We start from the raw sequence: 24514 nt of genomic DNA, 5'->3' as shown, positions 1-24514 counted from the left end.
CTCCTACAGCTTCCCCAGAGGCCAGTACCAGCACCACTCCTGGCCCCACCTCACTATACAGCCTAAAAGGCACCATGACTTTTGGCCCATAACCACAACCATGGCCTCAGCAAGGCACTCCACCAGGTCCTCCTAGAAGAGGGAACTACCTGTGCTACAACTGTGGAAAAACTGGACATTTTAAAAGAGACTGTAGAGGAAAGGGAGGACCCCCACAATAACCATAAACCCACCTGTCTGAACTCCAGGTGCCCAAAGGCGTGATCCTCATCCAATACTACTACCACCGACATCACAGACTGAACTCAACCAAGGCGATATAGCACAGTTACAGAGCTCAGCAGGACCCTATGAACACTGTCTGGGCCCAGGAGGGGGCGGCAGAGGACAGGACGAACTCTGGACGTGCCATGATGGAAGACTAGTTGAACCAGCTAGACTCTGCCCAGAACTGTTGAGTGAGGCCCACGGGCCCACGCACGAGGGAAAGTTTAAGACCCTCCAAAAGTTCCCACACATCTGGTGGCACCCTCACATGACAGAAACTGTAGACAGGTTTTCAAAATGGGTAGAGGCAATTCCTACAGAAACTACAGAATAAGAGGATGCTAGGTCAGTCATTAAGTGGCTACAAACTGAATTAATACCCAGGTACGGTATACCAAGGCAGATAAGATCTGACAACCACACATAAAAAAAAAAAAAAAAAAAAAACACCTGAAAAAGGTGGAGGTAAGGTTCGGAATCGTGCACAGGTTCGGTTCAGTTTATCATCCTCAGTCCCAGGGACTTGTGGAAAGGGCTAACCAAACATTGAAAGCCAAAATTGCAAAGGTTTGTGCAGGGACAAAATTGACATGGGTTGAAGCCCTGCCACTGACTTTGATGGCTATGAGAGCATCACCAGGGGCAGGGACCCATCTCTCTCCTCATGAGATAATGACAGGGAGAGCAATGACAGGTCCACCAAGGGAGGGAGGTCATATGCCCGCCCTTGATGTACAACAGATAGAAATGTCTGATTATGTGAAGAAATTGACAGAACTTTCTGCAGCACTCTCTTCTCAGGTGCGGAAGGCCCAAGAGGGGGAGCTGTCGGGAAGTACGCTGCCACTGAAGGTAAAAGTGGGAGACTGGGTGAGGGTAAAAGTCCACAAGAGAAAGTGGCTGGAACCCAGGTGGACTGGACCGTACGAAGTGAAGGAGGTTACTTCACACTCAGTCCAGGTCAGAGGTAAATCAGGCGCACCCTGGCACCATCTAACTCATTGCACACCAGCCCCCACTCCTTCTAGATCACTGACAGAAGTCAGGGCTGATTTGAGCAGCCAAAACCAAAATTTGACACCAAAATGAAGTTTCCCTTATGGGAAAAAGAACCTCGACCAGGTAGAAGGAGAAATCTTTGCCATCGCACCCACTCCAAACGAACAAGCTCAAATCTACCCCTTTCAGGGGAAGATGAAATAGAATTTGAACAACAGCTTTGATGTATTTAATCGTGCACTAGAGGGGACTAACATTGTTTAATTAACTGGCCATATAATTAGTATGCTAGAGGGGGATGGTTGAATTTTTTTACAATTGCATTATGCGTTATCATGTGTTGTTTTCTTTTCTGCATTATTGTTTTTTCTTTTAAGACTGATTCAACTATGCTTAATGCCAACATAATTAATGGATCACGTCTAGTAGACGTGAAGAGGGGGATTTGTCGTAGTAAATATAATTTGTCGTAGTAAATATAAAATGTTATAGATTGGTCTGACTAAAATGTTGTGCAAGACCCATTTGTGTTAGGAGCCTGTTTTCAATAAATGCTGTTTTAGGTCAGAGAACAAAGGACAGAGGAGAACACCATATCTTGTCACCAGATGGCCTAGTCTTGCAGGAATGCGATAACAGGACAACACCCCCACCTCCGGCCATAAACCACCAGTTACTCCCCACGAGTTCCCTTGACACACACCAATATTTCACTTTCACGCACACTCATTCTCAACTCCTCACGAGTTCCCTGGACACACACAGACATTTCACTGTGCACGCACACTCAAACTCCACTCCCCTGTCTACTGGTCGGGTGCCAAGGGCAGAGGACTCTGCCGTGCACCAATGGGGCATCTGCTCTGGACAGAGCAGACCCGCCTCCTACGCCTCGGGAACCAATCAAGGGACTAGAAGAAGGACCCCTTCCTTTATGTTAAATTGTATAAAGTAATGCTGTAAACTCTGTTTAATCATCTTTCTCAACTGTCTCCATAAGAGGCAATTTTGATTGGGTCCATGCATGTAGCTTGAACAGAACAAGATATCTCTGTTTTAATAAACTGCCTTTTGCTTAAGCAAATTCCTCTCTGTCTAGCGTCGATGGTTTGTACTCCCTCTCCTTATAATTTAAACACCAACACTCCCCAGGAAACAAATGTCTATAGGTAAACAAAATGTCAAATGGCTAAACTCAAGTTAGCTAACTTGCTCATAATCTCTAAAATATGCTCAGAACACATTGTATGCGCTACACACATAACACTGACTGATTTACTTTACTTGTGTACCCCTATCAGGAGCCAATCTGTGGGGCCCGTAGAAGGAGCTATGGGAAACAGTGGAGCTCAAGAAACACAAGCCCAATTTCCTCTCACTCTACAAGAACCTGGTGAGACACAAGCTTCAAGTACCATTCAGAAGAGTTTTAATTATTCTGCAAACCAGAGTGTTGCTGAAGTTGATTTACTTGATGTTGTCTTTTTGTGTTTAGCTGAAAAGTGCAGAGCAGAGGGAGAAGGTGCGGAAAGCCAGCACAGAAGGAATTGCCATCCAGGGCCAGCAAGGGGCACGTCTCCTCCCTGAACAGCTGCTCACCGAGGCCTTCATCCTGAGTGACCTCTTTGACATCGGGGAGCTGGCAGCTCTGGAGCTGCTGCTGGCAGGTAATATATACACTACTGTTCAAAAGTTTGGAGTCATGTTATGTGAATTATTTAACAAACTATTTCAGTGTCTCTGTGCGTCTCCCAAAATCAAGAAACGGACAGAGTCCCGGTCTGCGTAGTCAGAGATGTTTATTCATTGAGAATTCTGCCATCACAATTTCAGAGTCCATCTTTTATACTCACACGTCATACAAAAATCCCTCCCCTCACACATTCTAACACATTTCACACAGTTTCAGGGTGTAATAATTAGTCATTAATAATTATTCTATCAGGTCACTTAGACATTTCCTTGTTTTCAAAAGAAAATACTTTTTCCCCCCCATTAAAATAACATCAAATTGATCAGAAATACAGTGTAGACATTGTTAATGTTGTAAATGGCTATTGTAGCTGGAAACGGCTGACTTTTAATGGAATATCTACATAGGCATTCAGTTTCTTGGCAATTTCTCGCATGAAATAGCCTTAATTTCTCAGAACAAGAATAGACTGACGAGTTTCAGAAGAAAGTTCTTTTTTTTCTGGCCATTTTGAGCCTGTAATCGAACCCACAATTGCTGATGCTCCAGATACTCAACTAGTCTCAAGAAGGCCAGTTTTATTGCTTCTTTAATCAGCACAAACATTTTCAGCTATGCTAACATAATTGCAAAAGGGTTTTCTAATGATCAATTAGCCTTTTAAAATGATAAACTTGGATTAGCATGGTCTAACTCTTACTCACATTGCTAAATAGTAGCTCAATGTCATAGTCTTTACTGGTCCTACACTCACACATTCTAACACATTTCACACAGTTTCAGGGTGTAATAATTAGTCATTAATAATTATTCTATCAATCCACCCTTTGACTAAATATTACACACATACAAAATATATGTTGTTATAGAAATGAATCACACACATTGAAGCATATAAGTTGATTTGCATATAAAAACATTAAAAATTGTCTCATTCAATACAGGTTCATCAGGGTTACCCCATGATTAAAAGCGTAATGTTACTCTTTAGCAATGGTACCTAACCTGTTTACCCACTATCTGGAAACAACAGTCTAAGCCTATAGTGAAGAACATTTGCTTCATCACATCCTGCAACATCGGTTAACTAGTACATCATACTTAAAACAAGACTTTAATACACAAAAGATCATTACAATAACTTTTAAACTAGAGATTTATAGTTCTAGGAAAACATCCAGTCTCAAACTATCTGAATCGTTGTCGCCTCCACCAAGCCTGGTGGGTTATATTCTTCATTCGGTTGGTCGGAGTCCGGGATTGGGCCTTATCTCACCATCTGCTGTGATACTGCATTCTCCAACGCCTTGCTCACCAACCCTCGGACACAGGGAGGGAATAAGACAACATCCACAAAGAACAAGTATACCCATAGAAGCTATAGCTGCACCCAGAATAGTTACAACAATAGTTTTCCATTTACTAAACATGTTATCAAACCAACCAGTCATTGATGTATTCACCCCCCAGTTCTCAGCCCATTCTTTACTTAATGCAGTGAGACCTGCCAGTGCTCTAGTTACTGTACCATCTGGGGCTGTATTATTGGGGATAAACATACAACAATGACCTCCCACCATCTTGCAAATCCGCCCTTCTCTGCTAAAAGCATTTCGAGAACCAAACTATTCTGCAGGTCATGAGTGAGGTGGCGGATAGTTGGCCTGAGATTCTCTTCACTGCATCCCTTGTCTAATTAACGAACCTTTTGTAGATTAATCCAGTCAACATTTTTATCAATTGTAACCCACCAGAAAAACGTTGTTGTAAACCCTTCTCCAATTTGATCTGTGATTCGCATTACTTTGGTGTCTATATAACATTGATAATCTCCGGGGTTCATGGTGAATTGGGGTGCCTTAGTATTATTGTTGAGACTTCTAGCTCACTCAGGAAAATAAAAAAGAGAAGAAAAAAAATAAAAAGAGATAAATAGATAAAAGAGAAGCAAATGGGTCTGATGTGTTCAATTAAATGGGGAACGAGTGATTTCTTTAAGTTTCTTAGATGCTCGGATATGTTACGTTATGTGGGCATGCGCAGCTTCACTATAGACTTAAATTATGGCACCTGGTAATAATTTCACGGCAGACAATCATCAGGAGCACACAGCCCGTTGGTATGTAACTGCGAACTACTCACAGTCTAGCATTAATATTTAAGTCACTTATATGTTTGAGCACTGAACGTTTACCTCACTGTGTCGGTGTTAGTTGGCCGAGAGTAACTTGTAGCTCGCTGGGTGCGGTAGCTCAGCGACCCAGATGCTGTATAGCATTAGGCTATCATTATCAGCCATTTGCGTTGTGCTGATTGTTCGGAGCACTCTGCTGGTCTCTGGTGGCGGTGGTGATAGCGGTGGTTTGGTTCGGTGATCCATGGTGGAGCGCCGCGTTGTGTTGCGTTTGTGCGTGTGTGGGTCCTTTGGACGAGGCATGTGGTGGCATGGCTTCTGTGTCCTGTGGCAGCATCCGTGGCAACGGCGGAGTCGCTGTGCGCATGCTCCTCTGGCGCTAGGCATTCTGGGTGATGTAGTCAATGCTGTTTTAAGCCAGATTAGCCACATTTTTGATGGTGTTGTAGGCTTATTTGATTTTCATTATTTACATTATTATTATATTATTTGAATAATATTTACATTATATATTTGAATAATATATTGTCATTATTTGTTGTTTGTAATTCAGGTTTATGACCTGTGGTCATTTGATTTAAAATAAAATTAAGGACAAAACACGAGTCATGACATTGTGTGCTTCCTGGTGAGCCTTTTCGGAGGGCTAAATAACGAAAAAATCAGATCAATTATCCTTTTTAAGAGTAGTTATTTTAATATCAGAACAATTAAGTGAGGTTTGGTTTGATCCCAAATCTATCACACAAGAGAACATGGTTTGAGGAATAGGTGCAGTTAGAAGGGTTGGCCTACCTGTTGAACAGGCATAACAATTAGTTTGACCCAACACCCTAGCTGTGTAGTTCATCCACCTTACCCAGAAGTTCTCATTTGAAATTCCTTCTACTTCTCCTTGGTTCATTTCCTGCAAGAGGAAATATTCTACCCTTGGTGGTTTAGTGCTATTTAGGATTCCTTCTGAGGGCCTTCCAAGGGGTATTGATACCTCTGGTGATAACATTGGATCTACCTGCTGATCTGTTTCGGATGTGGAAGATTCATTTCTCTCCTGAAAAATGAACTTCAAACATATATCTGCCCCGAAATCATCAACACAGGCCCAATAGTTCCTTGCTATGTCATCTTGCATAATTGACTTTACCGTTATCACCAGTTCCGTTTTACATTTATCATGGGTTTGTTTAATTCCCCATCGGTGTACTGCGTCCATTCCATTCTCATAGTATGTTCCCCAGGTATGTTTAAACACCCTTGCCCAAGGACATGAGCGTTCCCCAGTGCAAATGTATTTACCATACCTTCTAGGACCTAACTTTCTTGTACACGCCTCCTTCTTACCAAAGCCCCTAAAACCTATCTCTTCATGGGAGAAGTCGAATGGTATCTTGAATCCCCCATCTTGTCCTAAACTGACTTTAACTATTAAAATAATCATTCCCCCAATAGTCTTTCTTGGTTTCAGTATTTCTACGAGATCGAATCAGTGCCTTGGTATTATTTTGTTCATCATTTCCCTGTTTAGGTTGACCTGGATTAATCCATAATATGGTTAACATGATGATGCAGCTCAGAGTCCCCCAAAATCCGAAAAACCGCCATCCCAATCCTGTCCCTGACCCACCTGCCTGGTACTTCCCCATACCCACACCTCTATAAACACCCCACAGTGATGAAAGGTCGGGGTAGGGTTTCTTCGTTAACAGAGTTCACCCCCGAACCCTAGTGGGTCAGTTCTTCTCTTTTAACTCTGTGTGTGTTCAACGGTGTTGGTATGTGGGCCTACCTTTTTGCAGTGGGTAACGTGGACCCAAGTGGCTCTCTCAGCTATTCTTATAGCGAAGGCAGTTACCAATAGGACTTGGTATGGTCCCTCCCAGCGTGACTGCTTTCAATCCTTTTTCCTCAACGATTGGATCCACACCCAGTCTCCAGTTTATATACTATGAATCACCTTCTCCTTTAATTCTCCTGTAGGACACAAATTCTTAGACATACGGTTAACGAACAATTTTCTCATGTGTTCTGCTAGTGTATTCTCTAGTTCTATGTCTGCCTGTTCTGGTCCTGCCAACTGTGGCATTCTGTAAGGTCTTCCAAACACTTTCTCAAAGGGGGATAACTCATCTTTATCTGGGGTTACTCTACATTTCTTCCCTTCACTCCGTGATAACTCTATAAAATCAATTTCCAATTGCTGGAAGGGGTACTTAGCCGGAGGATACTCACCCTGAGGTGCCCTTTGTCTGCCCTGGTGATTATTTTGAGCACAGATAACACATCTTGAACAAAAGTCATTTATTTTATTTTATATAATTAGTAATCCCATATGCAACAAAGTGTTGTCTAATCTGCTCTACCATCCATCCTTCCCGTTGACACATGGCTCTGCCCGTGTGTCAATATTGCAGCATATCTAAACAGTAATTTCGGGAGAATTGGTAAGCTGTCTTTGACCCATATTCCTTCCTTATTTACTGCGCCTTGCTTCACCCATCTGAACTTCCTTAATTGGGGCCCTACTGTAGCTCTCTATAAGTAGATCTCTATCTATCGAAACTTCCTCTTTTGACAGCTGACTGGGACCAGAGAAGTGTTTTAACCCTGCTGACAACATTTGATAATACCTCAATTTACTTCTATCCCGTAAAAGTAATCCAAGATTAGTACAATTTACTAGCAACAGGTATCCCTCATTCAGGGAAAGCTCTCTCTCTTCTGTTATTTTATGGTTCAAATCATATATATTATTACCAAATTATAATCTTCTTCACACTTTTCACAGTATTATAAATTACCCTCAACTTGGTAAAATAAACTATCTTAGTCCTCCTCTCATGCCTTTAGAATTACCAGTGTGGATGATTAATTAACACCAGAAAGTCAAAACAGAGTTCAGAGGCAATTTAAATTATTCAATGAACTGTTCCATCCCATAGTATACTAAACATTACCATCATTCTAAATATTTCATAAATGTTACTTATCCCAAGTGTTCATTAAGTCCTCATGACATTTATTCTCATAAGAAATCATATATACCCTAAACTCAGTCAAAACCAAAAAACTCCATAAAATTCACTGTGTGCTCCTTTAAGACGTATCACCTTTGACCTGTTGAAAACCCCCTAAAATAAAAATAACAATCCTTTATAAACATCATACTAGGTGTGTTGTTTTTTATTTGAAAAACCCAATTGAAAAACAACAACCAAAAATAGCCAGGCCCCACTTAATTTGGTAGCTCCCTTTTATGACCTAAATACTGCCTAACTCCACTAAACTGCTCCCCCTAGCCCTGGGCAACATTCCAATGAGATAAGCGAATCTCTTTCTCCTGGAAGAGAAATTATACATTTTGTTAACCTTCAATTGCCATCAGTAATCTAAAGATGGTAAGTACACACAAAACATGATACAGATATCCCTATCCATCAATAATCGTTTGTATCAATCTAATTCCTCATAACTAATCCATAAAACCACTCAAAATTCCTAGAGTATACAATGATTATGTTTAATTGATTACCCTTCAGATAATATCCTCTTTAAATCTCACAATGATAATTGAACCCCTAAATCTGCTCCATGTGATCCCATATCAAATGATCCATTATCGTTTATTTGATCAACACCTTAGGAAAATCTGTTTCCCCTTCTATTGTTCCGGTCACCCTTCTTAATGTCATATTTTACTCATTTGCTAATATAATCCCTTACTTCATATAAGTAAGCAGTGATATTTTATTCCAGGCATCTATTTAAAAAAAAATTGATACGTTGTCTCCTACTGTCCCTTAACATACAGTGGGGGAAAAAAGTATTTAGTCAGCCACCAATTGTGCAAGTTCTCCCACTTAAAAAGATGAGAGAGGCCTGTAATTTTCATCATAGGTACACGTCAACTATGACAGACAAAATGAGATTTTTTTTCTCCAGAAAATCACATTGTAGGATTTTTAATGAATTTATTTGCAAAATATGGTGGAAAATAAATATTTGGTCAATAACAAAAGTTTCTCAATACTTTGTTATATACCCTTTGTTGGCAATGACACAGGTCAAACGTTTTCTGTAAGTCTTCACAAGGTTTTCACACACTGTTGCTGGTATTTTGGCCCATTCCTCCATGCAGATCTCCTCTAGAACAGTGATGTTTTGGGGCTGTTGCTGGGCAACACAGACTTTCAACTCCCTCCAAAGATTTTCTATGGTGTTGAGATCTGGAGACTGGCTAGGCCACTCCAGGACCTTGAAATGCTTCTTACGAAGCCACTCCTTCGTTGCCCGGGCGGTGTGTTTGGGATCATTGTCATGCTGAAAGAACCAGCCACGTTTCATCTTCAATGCCCTTGCTGATGGAAGGAGGTTTTCACTCAAAATCTCACGATACATGGCCCCATTCATTCTTTCCTTTACACGGATCAGTCGTCCTGGTCCCTTTGCAGAAAAACAGCCCCAAAGCATGATGTTTCCACCCCCATGCTTCACAGTAGGTATGTTGTTCTTTGGATGCAACTCAGCATTCTTTGTCCTCCAAACACGACGAGTTGAGTTTTTACCAAAAAGTTATATTTTGGTTTCATCTGACCATATGACATTCTCCCAATCCTCTTCTGGATCATCCAAATGCACTCTAGCAAACTTCAGTCGGGCCTGGACATGTACTGGCTTAAGCAGGGGGACACGTCTGGCACTGCAGGATTTGAGTCCCTGGCGGCGTAGTGTGTTACTGATGGTAGGCTTTGTTACTTTGGTCCCAGCTCTCTGCAGGTCATTCACTAGGTCCCCCCGTGTGGTTCTGGGATTTTTGCTCACCGTTCTTGTGATCATTTTGACCCCACGGGGTGAGATCTTCGCGTGAGCCCCAGATCGAGGGAGATTATCAGTGGTCTTGTATGTCTTCCATTTCCTAATAATTGCTCCCACAGTTGATTTCTTCAAACCAAGCTGCTTACCTATTGCAGATTCAGTCTTCCCAGCCTGGTGCAGGTCTACAATTTTGTTTCTGGTGTCCTTTGACAGCTCTTTGGTCTTGGCCATAGTGGAGTTTGGAGTGTGACTGTTTGAGGTTGTGGACAGGTGTCTTTTATACTGATAACAAGTTCAAACAGGTGCCATTAATATAGGTAACGAGTGGAGGACAGAGGAGCCTCTTAAAGAAGAAGTTACAGGTCTGTGAGAGCCAGAAATCTTGCTTGTTTGTAGGTGACCAAATACTTATTTTCCACCATAATTTGCAAATAAATTCATTAAAAAATCCTACAATGTCATTTTCTGGATTTTTTTCTTCTCAATTTGTCTGTCATAGTTGACGTGTACCTATGATGAAAATTACAGGCCTCTCTCATCTTTTTAAGTGGGAGAACTTGCACAATTGGTGGCTGACTAAATACTTTTTTCCCCCACTGTATACTGTAGGGGATTTCCCTCAATCCTGGGAAAAAAACAAAAACAAAAAAACTCCCCCCTCAGAACACATCGGATAACTCCACGTTTCATTAAATTCACTAAACCTATAAATAACAAACCCATAACCACCTTCTGGTAATCTACTGATTTAAACCTGTTGCATTAATTTATTAAAATATACACCTATTGTTTAATAAATCCACTGTTTGCATTGAACACATCTCTGTCTCTCTAGGTATTGACTAATAGTCTCACTGTCTCCCTGCTTACACTCGTGGACTTTGGAGAAGTCGGCATGTCTGTGATAATATTCTCTCAGATTATCACGGAGTTGTGCCAATTTATCTCCATAAACCCCTCCTGCTGCCCACTCTAGAACCGGCGCATTCCCATCTCCGGGAACCCAGTTTCCTCTCACTGCCGCCCAGTCCTTTAACACTATCTGTCTGACTGCCCTCTCTAGTTCACCTGTATTCAGCTTAAAGCTGGCGGTCAGCCCTTCCATATCTCTTCTGAACTGGTGTACCCCCGTCTTAGGGTGGGGTATCCCTTCCACTGCTCTCACTACATCTCTCTGCTTCGTTTAGTAAATTCTATCCACACACCACCAAAAACGAATAACATATTTGCATACACATAACTAGAAAGCATGAATTTAATGCCATTCTTGCTTAAACAATGCAATTCAACATTTCTCATCACCCAATTTCTATTATTTTTTTCACACAGGAAACCCTGTACAATCTCTATCCTCTATTGCTGACTTTCCATCTAACATTACTTTTCAACATTTCTCAAATCTCTTAAAAACTAAAATTATAGCCACCTCTTATGAAACCCCCAATCTGTCATTGTTTAGAATACAGCAGATATAGGTAACTGTCCTTTCTAAGTAGGCTACAAATAACACCAAACACATGCCGCAGTTGACCAGCATATATTGAATTTATCTCTATACTATTAATATCCAATGTAGTGATTGACGTTCCTTAATGGAAACCCTAAATTGGCTTTGTACAATATTATGTTAATGATGTCTCACCCATGACGTATGTCTACGTTTGGGTGAGCAAGTTAATATATAATTATTATTCCAATTATTATTTTATGAAGTCTCTAGTCTCTCATTCAACACAAATCCCCATCATCAAATATACTCCCAGCAGAACTGAAAAACAAAAACAAAAACAGACTGTGATTTCCAGGACACTGCCTCTTTGTTTCTGGCCTCACTATCTCCCCGAGAGTTGGCACTCCCTTAAGGTCTCTCTTACTCCTCTTTTTCTCTCCCAATCTGCTCTTGGTAAACTGCATACTTTTTAAACCTCAATCAGTGTTGCTGTGCCGTTCTCCACCCTATCAAAGTATTTTTAATGGTCCTGCTTATCTTTGGTCTCATTCCACTGAGGAACGCTATATTTTTAATTGCTGATGGTAGGGCGTATCATTCCCCTGTCTCTGGTATGGCTCGGGTATGCCACTGTTTGCGTTAAACACATCTTTAAGCCTCTCTAAGTACTGGCTGACAGTCTTACTATCCTCTTGTTTACACTCATGTACTTTAGAGAAGTCTGCATGACGATGGTAATGTTCTCTGAGGCTATTACACAATTCAGTTATTTTCCCAACATACTCTCCGTGATCGGCCCATGGCAAAAGTGCTTCTCTGGGCATCCCCTGAAACCCACTGCTCTAATGGCAGCCCAAACCTTACTATTCCTGTTTTGGGGTACGTCATTCCTTCTACCGCTCTGGCCACGTCCTCTGTGTTCATGGCCTGTCTGCTAAATGGCATATTATTATTATTATTATTATTACTGTATACATCTAAGGTTGCTGGGGCCCCTTCATTCCCTGCCAATATATTTTGAGATCAGTACCACAATTTACATGCATTTGTTTAATCATGGATTCCAGTTTAATTACACCAAGTCGCCCAGTAAAGCCATTTTCTTTTTCAATTAGGTCCATAATACACATTTCGTTTGTCTCTAATTTCCATGTATTTCTCGTCCCCAGTAAATTCTGGGACCTCTTGTGAGGATTTGCCTCCCATGGTTGGTACTGTTAAAAATCCCTTAGCCACCTTTTTTATATAACAAGTTTTTCAAAACAGTTTCACACAACAATTGGAATCACTCTGTATAGGTATTCTTGACTAGTCCCCCAGAATTATCTCATACTCTACGGAGGAATTTATTCCCACAATGTAATCTTAATAATTCATGACAGTCTCATACAACAGGAATGGGTTCTCCTTCCTCTCTATACAACCACCTGGAATTATTCATAGATGTGACTTTTGAGCAAATATTAGGTCTCACACGTATACAACCTTACATGATTATTGGTTAACACCATCAGTAACCCGGAGTTTGTAAGGCTCCAGTTTCATGAAACGGATAGAGTTACGGCAAAATCTACAGTTGTTTGTGACTTTTGACTTTACTAATATTCTATTTCTCACACATGCTATTTTAATTCCTTCTGGTGTACTTTTTGTATTTGTTTAACCTGGATTATTTGTTGACTGTTCTATAATCTCTTACAGGTTACATCCCTTTGGTGTACTTTTAATAGTTCCTTCTATTTCAACACTGGGTAGTTTCTTTTGGTAATTGACCTATTACCGTGAATCGTTACAGACCCACCAACCTTAAATTGGCTACAACCTTAAATCGGCTACCGGCTACAACCTTAAATTGGCTACCTTAAAATGGCTACGCATTGATCAATTTACTACTTTAAATTATGACGTTACCCTCAGTCAATATTTTAGCAAGTTCTCAAATCAATTTCACCAAGTAATGAATAAAGACTACTGACCTTATCCTTGCAGCCGAGATTCAATGTAGGTTTGGATTCCGTCACCGTCTCTGTCATTAAACAGGTGTCCTCTGGCCTGTCTTAACCCTTAATGTCAAAGGGCAGGACTTTCTATTTACGAATGTATCATTCGCCAGTCTACGGTTTTCAGAGTTACCTCGAATGACAGAGGCAGGTATTGGATTCCGGCTCTGAAGGCCAAGCTGTTATGTGAATTATTTAACAAACTATTTCAGTGTCTCTGTGCGTCTCCCAAAATCAAGAAACGGACAGAGTCCCGGTCTGCATAGTCAGAGATGTTTATTCATTGAGAATTCTGCCATCACAATTTCAGAGTCCATCTTTTATACTCACACGTCATACAAAAATTCCTCCCCTCTTTAGGCGAAAAATACAGTTTTCAAAGCAACTACTGTTGTAGTTACATAGGAGAGTCACAGCTTTCTGTGAGTAAATCATATATTCCTCTTAATATTGAGTTCATGGCACACCTTTACAACTGGAGTAGGCTGTAGTATGGTTTGGATGCGCCCGCGGAGCAAACCGCACTATTTGCGGTGAATAGTCCTAAATCAAGTAGCCTAGGCCTAGCACTGGAACGTTTTTGTAGGACATTAGCCTACATTTACTGATATATTAATCAATTAGCCTACATGGCTATATTGCAACAGTATCATATTTAGAGTTAGCAATCTAGCTATGTTTTGAGTTCCCACATCCTCATGTGGTCAATAGTATAGCCTATAGGCCAGGGTTTCCGTTAGGAAAATGTTGCACCGGTCATTTGATTTACCAGACATTTACCTCATTCATATGCATTGGGTGCGTAACCTGATTACGGTGTTCACCCACGGTGCTCAGAATGACAGATATCACATTTTAGAATATGGTAATTCATATTAACAGAACATGCAAGTCGAGGATGCAACGAATTAACGAATTCTGATGTGCACTTTGAACACGTTATAATATCTTTCCACATGTACTTTTACTCAGCCAACAAGATGAGTAACGAACAACAAAATCACTAGCCTATGTCAATCTACTTTAGTAGAAAAGTCTAGGCTACCTATTCTATTGGTCAGGGCGGCAGGTAGCTTAGTGGTTAAGAGCGTTGTGCCAGTAACCGAAAGGTCGCTGGTTCTAATCCCCGAGCCGACTAGGTGAAAAATCTGTTTGTGCCCTTGAGCAAGGCACTTAACCCTAATTGCTCCTGTAAGTCGCTCTGGATAAGAGCGTCTGCTAAATGTTTTTTTAAATGTAGAAAAATGTCAGCTTGTTGAGAAATAAATGGCCTTTTCCAAACAGACTCTGGGACAGTTGTGGGACGATAGATCCCGAATTCATACAACCAGTAGGCCTAGGCTACATAAAAAAAAATGTTAAAAAGCAATGAGTCTGATGCAACCGATCAGAACGTTTAGCTTAAAATGTTGATAAACTATTATTTATTCACATTATGCAAATTAACCTATAGACCGATAAGCATGACCAGTCAAATGTATTTACATTGACTGTTATTTCCATCAATGAATAGGCTAAAAAGCATTATTTCGCAATGGGATTTATTCTTCTTCTCCAGGACAATTGGCCGGTGGCAATTCTATTTATCGGCTTTTCAAATTTTTTTATCGGACAAAAGTCTGCTATTACCGGGTAACGAAACCCTACTATAGGCCAATATGCACAAAGATGTGGGCAAATTCTCCGAAGAGCCCAAAGTAAATCTGCTAATTCTGCATCCTATTTTGACAGGTTGCACATCGAGAGAAAAAAATAAGAAACCCGCACACTGCTCTTGCTAGTATTACTGCTCTTTAATAAGCTTTACGTATCGGCCTCAAGGCCTTCGTCAGAGCTTTTGTGAGTAATTTTTTATTTTTTTCACCCTTATGTAGACATAGCTCCACCCACATCCGTTCAATGCATCGAATTGGGTTGGAGTCGAGGGAAAATAAGTGTTTCCAAATATAACAATGTGCATTTCATAAATATTCTAATAAAGTGTCTACATAAAACGTATTAAACACGTCTGTAAAACCACAATGAGGACATCAATCCACCAAGCAAGTTTTCATAAATCATTGGGTACAGCGCAAGAAAAACGTCAGTGTAATCTGAAATGGTGGCATTAATTCATGTTCACATTTACAACATAACATACATAGGCATTTCATCATTAATGTCACGAGTTACAAAGCCAGAACCCAGAAGCAGACCAGGACAAGGTAAGTTGGAAACGAAGGTGAGTGTTTATTTACAAATTCAAGAGTGATGCTGAATAATCCAGGGAACAGAGCGGCGCGTGATTAGTTGTTGGGGGTGCAGTGGTTGATCCGATCATGGCTCGCAGCCGCCGACCACCAGGCAGAGGTTGGATGAAGGTTCCCGGAACAGTGACTGCAGATGGAACAAAACGGAGGTAAGTAAACAATAAACCAACAAGGTGCAAAACAACAAAACTAACGCTAGAAGCTCTAAGACTGATACTCTGGTAAACCTACTGTTCATGGCTAACGATCCGGCAGGGAATGGATGTTAGGCCAGAGCCTAAGAAGGGTGATGATCAGGACCAGGTGTGCAGATTGCTGATGGGATGCAGGTGCGGAAATCAAGAGAGCCCCCCCGAGCGTTCCAGAACCCTCGGGAAACTGGAGATCCCGAGCAGAAAAAACTAGTCCACAGACAGGACCCGACTCAGACTGCCGGGATCGGCGACAGTACCCCCTCCGACGAACGCCACCGGGCGGACTCCCGGAGCGCCAGGATGGAGGCGGTAGAAGTCACGGATGAGGTCAGCATCTAGGATCTGTCGCCGCGGAATCCAACTCCTCTCTTCAGGACCATACCCTCCCAGTCCACAAAATACTGGAAACCCCGGCCCCGCCGTCTGGAATCCATGATCCGCGTCGCACCGTGTAGGCAGGACCACCTCCGATCATCCGAGGAGGAGGAGGAGGAGGCGGAGGAGGCAACAGAGGACTGAGGAAAACAGGCTTGAGGCAGGAGACATGAAAGGTGGGATGGACTCTGAGCGTCCTCGGGAGTTTGAGTCGAACTGCCACCGGGTTGATCACCTTCTCTCCACCACAAACGGACCAATGAACTTCGGTAACAACTTCCTAGACTCAGTCCGTAAAGGAAGATCCCGTGTGGCCAACCAGACCCTATCTCCGATGGTGTAGGTGGGAGCGGGATCCGGCGACGATTCGCCTGGAGCTGATACCGGTCTGAAACTCTAAGGAGTGCCTTTCTGGCCCGATGCCAGGTCCGGTGGCAACGATAATATGGGCCTGGGAACAGAAGGCACTGAGAGCTCCTTCTCCGAGAAGGGAACAAGGGAGGTTGGTAGCCATACAGGCACTGGAAGGGAGACATCCCAGTGGCAGATGTAGGAAGAGTATTGTGGGCATACTCAACCCAAGGCAACTGAGAGACCCAGGAGGTGGGGTTGGAAGAGGCCAGGCAGCGTAAGCGTGGATTCCATCTTCTGGTTGGCTCTCTCCGCCTGACCATTAGATTGGGGGTGAAAACCAGATGTGAGACTGACTGTAGCTCCAATGGCCAAACAGAAGGACTTCCAGACAGCAGAGGTAAACTGAGGGCCACGGTCGGAAACGAGATCTACGGGCAAACCGTGGACCTGAAAACCTCCTAACCAGGATCTCGGACGCCTCCGGAGGCAGAGGGAAGCTTGGCAATTGGCACAAAGTGGGCGAACTTGCTGAATCTGTCCACGAAGTCAGAACGACCGTGTTCCCCTCAGAAGCGGGCAACCCAGTGAAAAGTCCAGGGCCAGATGCAAGCATGGTCGCCGGGGAATAGGAAGGGGGTGAAGTAGTCCAGAGCTGGGCCGATGTACCTTATCCGCACACAACGGACAGGCAGCAACATAACCCCGAGTATCCTCGGCCATGGCAGGCCACCAAAAACGTCTGCGAAGAAACGCTCGTCCGAGCCACGCCAGGGTGACAAGCCATCTTGCTGGCGTGGGACCATTTGAGGACCGCAGGACGAACCGACTCAGGCACAAACAACCGACCGGGTGGACCGTTACCGGGACCGGCTGCGTCCGAAGAGCCGCCATCACCTCCTCCTCAATCTTCCACCTAACAGCTCCCACGACGCAGTTCCGGGGGAGAATTGTCTCGGTCTTGACCCACCCTCCTCCGTCTTGGAGAACATCCGAGACAAGGCGTCCGCCTTGCCGTTCTTAGATCCAGGTCGGAACGTCAGGGAAAAATTGAATCGTCCGAAAAACAACCACCACCTTGCCTGACGGGAGTTGAGACGTCTAACCGATTGCACGTAAAGATTCTTGTGGTCAGTCCAGACAATAAACGGTTCTCCTCCGCCCCTCCAACCAGTGGCGCCACTCCTCCAAGGCAAGTTTCACCGCGAGAAGCTCCCGGTTACCCACATCGTAATTCTCCTCTCCGCAGGCGAAAGGCGAGTATAGAGAGGTAGTGAGGGAAGGAGTTACTGTCCGTGGAGCCATCGCTGCGACAGGATGGCGCCAACTCCCACATCAGACGCGATCCACTTCAACGACGAACTGACGGGCCGTGTCCGGTTGAGAGAGAATCGAGGTGAATCGCCTTCTTCAAATCCAGAAACGCTCGATCCGCCTCCAGATTCCACTTGAAGCTCCTGATACTGGAAGTCAAGGCAGTTAACGGAGCGGCCACACGGCTAATCCCGGATGAATCTGCGGTAGAAATGTCGGCAAACCCCAAAATCTCTGGAGCTGCAATCTCGTACCGGGCTGGGCCCATTCCAGAACCGGTCTAACCCCTGGTCCATCCTAATCTCTCCCCTGGAGATGATGTACCCGAGAAAGGATGTGCGTGGGCGTGAAACTCGACTTCGGCCTTTCACGAACAGGCATTCTCTCCAACAATCGCTGCAGAACCTGCCGGACATGCTGGACGTGGTCGGAAGGTTCCTTCGAGAAGATCAGAATGTCATCCAGGTAAACAAACACAAAGAGACCGATCATATCTCTCAGGACGCCGTTTCACCATACTCTGGAATACCGCTGGAGCATTGGTCAGTCCAAACGGCATCACCTGATACTGGTGACCCATCGGTGTATTGAAACCCGCCAACCACGCCTCTCTGATCCGGACCATGTGATACGCATTGCGTAGGTCTAGCTTGGTGAACACCGTAGCACCCTGTAAGGAGTCGAAGGCAGAACTCATCAAGGGCAGGGGATACTTGTTCTTGACCGTGATGTCATTCAACCCCCGATAATCAATACACGGTCGAAGAGAGCCATCCTCTTACCCACAAAGAAGAATCCTGCCCCCAGGGGTGATGACGAGGGACGAACGAGACCAGCAGACTAGGGACTCCTTGATGTAGGTCTCCAAAGCCTCACGTTTCAGGCGGGAGATACTGTATAACCTTCCCTTGGGGTAGACAGCTCCAGGGAACAGGTTGATGGCACAATCATATGGTCGGTGGGGAGGGAGTGACAGAGCCTCCTGCTTACTGAACACTTCCCCAATCGTGATATGTCTCGGGAAACCAGGGACAAATCTGGGGGTTTAGCCTCAATCACCTGACTGGGAACCGAATGGGGACAGGCAGTCTTGAGACAGTTAGCATGACAATCAAGGCTCCAACTCGTTACCTTGCCCGTCACCCAATCGAACGTGGGATTGTGTTCCTTCAGCCAGGGGTATCCAAGGACCAGAGGAACATGGGAAGACGGCAGAATGAAGAATGAAATCATCTCCGAATGATTCCCCGACAACAGCATCTTAACCGGTTCAGTCCTCATCGCGGATACGTGCCAGACTACTGCCGTTCAGAGTGGTCGCCTAATGGCTTCCGGCAATTGCTCCTTGGAAAGCCCCAGCTGTTCCACCAACTCGCATCAAGAAAGCTGCATCGGCACCTGAATCGAGAAAAGCGTTAATCGCTAAGCTCTGATTCCTGTTCACAAGGGTAGCCGGGAACGGGGTCTGACAGAGGTACTGAGAGGTTGAAACTGGCTCGCTAAAAGTCCTCCCAACTTTAGCGAGCCGGGCAGTTTGACGCACCGCCGGGAACAAGTGGAGATGTAATGTCCCGAGCTACCACAGTAGAGGCAGCAGTTGGTCTTACCGCCTATGTTGACGCTCCTCCTTGGTTAACCCGTGCCGCCCCACTTGCATGGGTTCAGAATCGGGAGAGAGGACCTCTCCACTAATCCTTTGTGGTGGAGAATGATCGACATGTTCTGGTCCACCACCCGACCCGACTGGGAACTGAGAAGCTGATCGACTGGACGGACCCCATTGCTTCTCCCTCCTTCGCTCTCGGACTCGATTATCCACCCGAATAGACAAGGCTACCAAGCTGTCCAGGTCACTAGGCTCCGGATAGGAGATCAGCTCATCCTTGAGCTGCTCCGACAGACCCTGGTAAAAGGCCGCTTGCAGAGACCCTCATTCCACCCACTCTCCACAGCCAACGTCTTGAACTCGATCACGAAGTCGGCCACGCTACGGAGTTCCTTGGTGGAGCGAAAACAGGCGCCTAGCTGCGTCCCTCCTCGGACGGAATGGTCGAAGAGCTTCCTCATCTCGGCCGTGAACCCCGGGTATGAAGCCATGCAGAGGGTCTTGTCGTTCCCAAACGGCTGAAGCCCACTCCAGCGCTCGACCACGCAGCAACTCAATCACAAAGGCTATCCTAGCCTTGTCTGGTGGCATAAGAGTAGGGCTGTAGATCGAACACTAACCCACACTGCATAAGGAAAGAACGGCATCTTCCCAGCTCCCCTCATATTTATCCGGCGTCGGAACCTTGGGCTCACGGGAAGGACACCGCTTCAGACGCGGCAGGCGAGATGGGTGAAAACCGGTAGTGGATCCTCCACCGAAACTTGGCGCTGGTTCTGGACCTCCGTCAGACCGGTAGAAAGGTTCCGAACTGCCAACGCGATCTCCTGCAGCTCCGTGCCATGATGGCCCAACATCTTCTCCTGATGGGTAATGGCATGGCGAACAGAGTCCAGGTCCGCTGGGTTCATTACTGGCCGGATCGTTCTGTCAGAGTTACAAAGCCAGAACCCAGAAGCAGACCAGGACAAGGTAAGTTGAAACGAAGGTGAGTGTTTATTTACAAATTCAAGAGTGATGCTGAATAATCCAGGGAACAGAGCGGCGGCGTTGATTAGTTGTTGGGGGGTGCAGTGGTTGATCCGATCATGGCCCGGCAGCCACCGACCACCAGGCAGAGGTTGGATGAAGGTTCCGAACAGTGACTGCAGATGGAACAAAACGGAGGTAAGTAAACAATAAACCAACAAGGTGCAAAACAACAAAACTAACGCTAGAAGCTCTAAGACTGATACTCTGGTAAACCTACTGTTCATGGCTAACGATCCGGCAGGGAATGGATGTTAGGCCAGAGCCTAAGAAGGGTGATGATCAGGACCAGGTGTGCAGATTGCTGATGGGATGCAGGTGCGGAAATCAAGAGAGCTCCCCGGAGCGTTCCAGAACCCTCGGGAAACTGGAGATCCCGAGCAGAAAAAACTAGTCCACAGACAGGACCCGACTCAGACTGCCGGGATCGTTACAATTAAGACCTTTAGGAAATAATGTCTGGACGGTATAAATCCAAAAATATTGTCTTTTGCTCAGAGTATTATTTATATCACCTCCTCTGTCTGATATCTTAACTTTCTCTATACCACAAAATCTAAAGGTAGAAATGTCATGCTTTTGGTCATTAAAATGTACTGCGACTGGATAATCCCTGTCGTTTCTCCTGATTGAACTTTTATGTTCACTAATTCTCTGTTTGAGAGAATGAGAGGTTTAACCTACATAACACAGCCCACATGGACATTTAATCATGTAGATAACATGGGTGGTGGAACATCTAATAATGTCATTTATTTGGAACCGTTTTCCTGTATGTGGGTGGCAGAAATATTCACACTTCATCATATTGTTGCACTGTGCGCAACCTCTGTGTTTATAGCTACCATTCGGAAGAGGGCGTAAAAGAGCCTGGCTCATTTTCTTTTGTGGCTGGCGGCAGTTGGCATTGACCAATTTATCGCGTATATTGCGACCTCTCCTATATACAATAAGGGGTGGATTCTTAAATTCAGCTGGCAAAGCTGGGTCTGATGATAAAACATGCCAGTGTTTCTTGACAGCATCTCCCACTTTGCGCGAGTTCAAAGTATATGTGATGGTGAACATTACAGAGTGTTCTTTAGTTCTAGTGGGTCTTTTTTGTAGCAGTTCATCTTTTGTTTTCCCTAATGCCAAATGAAGAGCTTCATCCACACATTGTGGAGAGTAGCCTCTTCTTTGAAACCTATTGCGCATCTCCACTGCTTTTTCTAGATGGTCCTCTGTGGAGTGGCGTATACGGCGCAGTCTGAAAAACTGGCTTCTTAGAAGTCCTCTTTTTAATGGTTCAGGGTGGAAGCTGTCCCCCTGTAATAGAGTATTTCTGTCCGTTTCTTTTCTATACAGAGTTGTAAACAGGGTTCCATTTGATTTCTCAATCCACGTATTGCAGTAGTGAACACGTTTAGTGTCACATTCCATTGTGAATTTGAGATTGGGGTCAATGTCATTGATTAATGCCATAAAGTCTGACAGCTCTTCTCCTGATCCTCCCCATATGCAAAATATTTTGTCAATATATCGATACCACTTCAGGACTTTATTCCAAAAAAGTCAGCCTGCAGGCGCCCGGCCCGCCACAAGGAGTCGCTAGGGCACGATGAGCCAAGTAAAGCCCCCCAGGCCAAACCCTCCCCTAACCCAGACGACGCTGGGCCAATTGTGTGCTGCCCTATGGGACTCCCGGTCACGGCCGGGTGTGACACATCCTTAGATCGAACCCAGGTCTGTAGTGACGCCTCAAGCACTGCGATGCAGTGCCTTAGACCGCTGCGCTACTCGGGAGGCCCCTTCTTTTTCATTGTTAACAAAACGTTTTTCAAAATGACCCACATAAAGGTTAGCATAGCTTGGAGTGAATGTGTAGCCCATCGACGTTCCATTCGTTTGGAGGTAGGATTCATCATCAAACCTGAAATAGTTATACGTCAAAACATATTCAGCCAGCTCTAGAATAAAGTTTGTTGGTGGGTATTTGTTAGTATCTCGGTCTCGCAAATAGTGAGCTGGCAGTCACTGGAGTACACTCAGGTAGGTCAGGGAGATGGTTTAGAAGAATCAAAGGCTGTGACACCTAAACATAAATATAGATGGTGCTGCTTAAGTGTTGGTCGGATCCAGTCTGACATATCAGACTTTCTTACTATGTGCCGAAGCTCATGTTGTTATTTGCTCCAGATACTTCAGACAGTGCGTGCCCCGGGACAGAAACAAGCTGCCGGGATTGAGGTGAGATTTTGCCTGCATACGGTGTGTGACTGCGTGTACGTTCTGTGCTTGTACACCTGTATCTGTATGTACAGTCATGGTCAAAGGTTTTGAGAATGACACAAGTATTGGTCTTCACAAAGTTCGCTGCTTCAGTGTTATGAGATATTTCTGGCAGATGTTACTATGGTATACTGAAGTATAATTACAAGCATTCCATAAGTGTCAAAGGCTTTTGTTGACAATTACATTAAGTTTATGCAAAGAGTCAATATTTGCAGTGTTGACCCTTCTTTTTCAAGACCTCTGCAATCCGCCCTGGCATGCTGTCAATTAACTTCTGGGCCACATCCTGACTGATGGCAGCCCATTCTTGCATAATCAATGCTTTGAGTTTGTCAGAATTTGTGGGTTTTTGTTTGTCCACCCACCTCTTGAGGATTAACCACAAGTTCTCAATGGGATTAAGGACTAGGGAGTTTCCTGGCCATGGACCCAAAATGTCGATGTTTTGTTCCCCGAGCCACTTAGTTATTACTTTTGCCTTATGGCAAGGTGCTCCATCATGCTGGAAAAGGCATTGGTCGTCACCAAACTGTTCTTGGATGGTTGGGAGAAGTTGCTCTCGGAGGATGTGTTGGTACCATTCTTTATTCATGGCTGTGTTCTTAGGCAAAATTGTGAGTGAGCCCACTCCCTTGGCTGAGAAGCAACCCCACACATGAATGGTCTCAGGATGCTTTACTGTTGGCCTGACACAGGACTGATGGTAGCGCTCACCTTGTCTTCTCCGGACAAGGTGTTATCTGGATGCCCCAAACAATCGGAAAGAGGATTCATCAGAGAAAATGACTTCACCCCAGTCCTCAGCAGTCCAATCCATGTACCTTTTGCAGAATATCAGTCTGTCCCTGATGTTTTTCCTGGAGAGAAGTGGCTTATTTGCTGCCCTTCTTGACACCAGGCCATCCTCCAAAAGTCTTCGCCTCACTGTGTGTGCAGATGCACTCACACCTGCCTGCTGCCATTCCTGAGCAAGCTCTGCACTGGTGGTGCCCCGATCCAGCAGCTGAATCAACTTTAGGAGACGGTCCTGGTGCTTGCTGGACTTTCTTGGGCGCCCTGATGCCTTCTTCACAACAATTGAACCGCTCTCCTTGAAGTTCTTGATGATCTGATAAATGGTTTATTTAGGTGCAATCTTACTAGCAGCCTGTGAAGCCCTTTTTGTGCAAAGCAATGATGACGGCACGTGTTTCCTTGCAGGTAACCATGGTTAACAGAGGAAGAACAATGATTTCAAGCACCACCCTCCTTTTAAAGCTTCCAGTCTGTTATTCTAACTCAATCAGCATGACAGAGTGATCTACAGCCTTGTCCTCGTCAACACTCTCACCTGTGTTAACGAGAGAATCACTGACATGATGTCAGCTGGTCCTTTTGTGGCAGGGCTGAAATGCAGTGGAAATTGTTTTTTGGGATTAAGTTCATTTTCATGGCAGAGGGACTTTGCAATTCATCTGATCACTCTTCATGACATTCTGGAGTATATGCAAATTGCCATCATCAAAACTGAGGCAGCAGACTTTGTGGAAAATTAGTATTTTGTATGTGTCATTCTCAAAACTTTTGACCACGACTGTAATCCTTCTCCTTGCCACTCTCAGGTGGAGCTGAATGAGATTGAGTCGAGCTGCGAGGAGTATCCTCTGACCAGAGCCTTCTGTCAGCTCATCAGCACATTGATAGATAATAATTACAATTATAATTTAGTATTAACACTGGAGTGATAGATGTGCAGAAGATGATGTGCAAATAGAGATACTGGGGTGC

At 44.3% G+C, this 24514-nt stretch overlaps 1 pseudogene; it reads left to right on the top strand.

The window, feature by feature from the left end:
• The first annotated feature begins 2286 nt into the window (after window positions 1–2286).
• LOC121531232 overlaps window positions 2287–24514 on the top strand; it is a 44045-nt pseudogene continuing 21817 nt past the window's right edge.

This window comes from Coregonus clupeaformis, chromosome 19 (assembly GCF_020615455.1).
Source record: "Coregonus clupeaformis isolate EN_2021a chromosome 19, ASM2061545v1, whole genome shotgun sequence".
In the NCBI taxonomy this organism is placed as follows: Eukaryota; Metazoa; Chordata; class Actinopteri; order Salmoniformes; family Salmonidae; genus Coregonus; species Coregonus clupeaformis.
The sequence above is the reverse complement of the archived record's forward strand: the minus strand, read 5'-3'. Positions and strand labels throughout refer to the sequence as shown.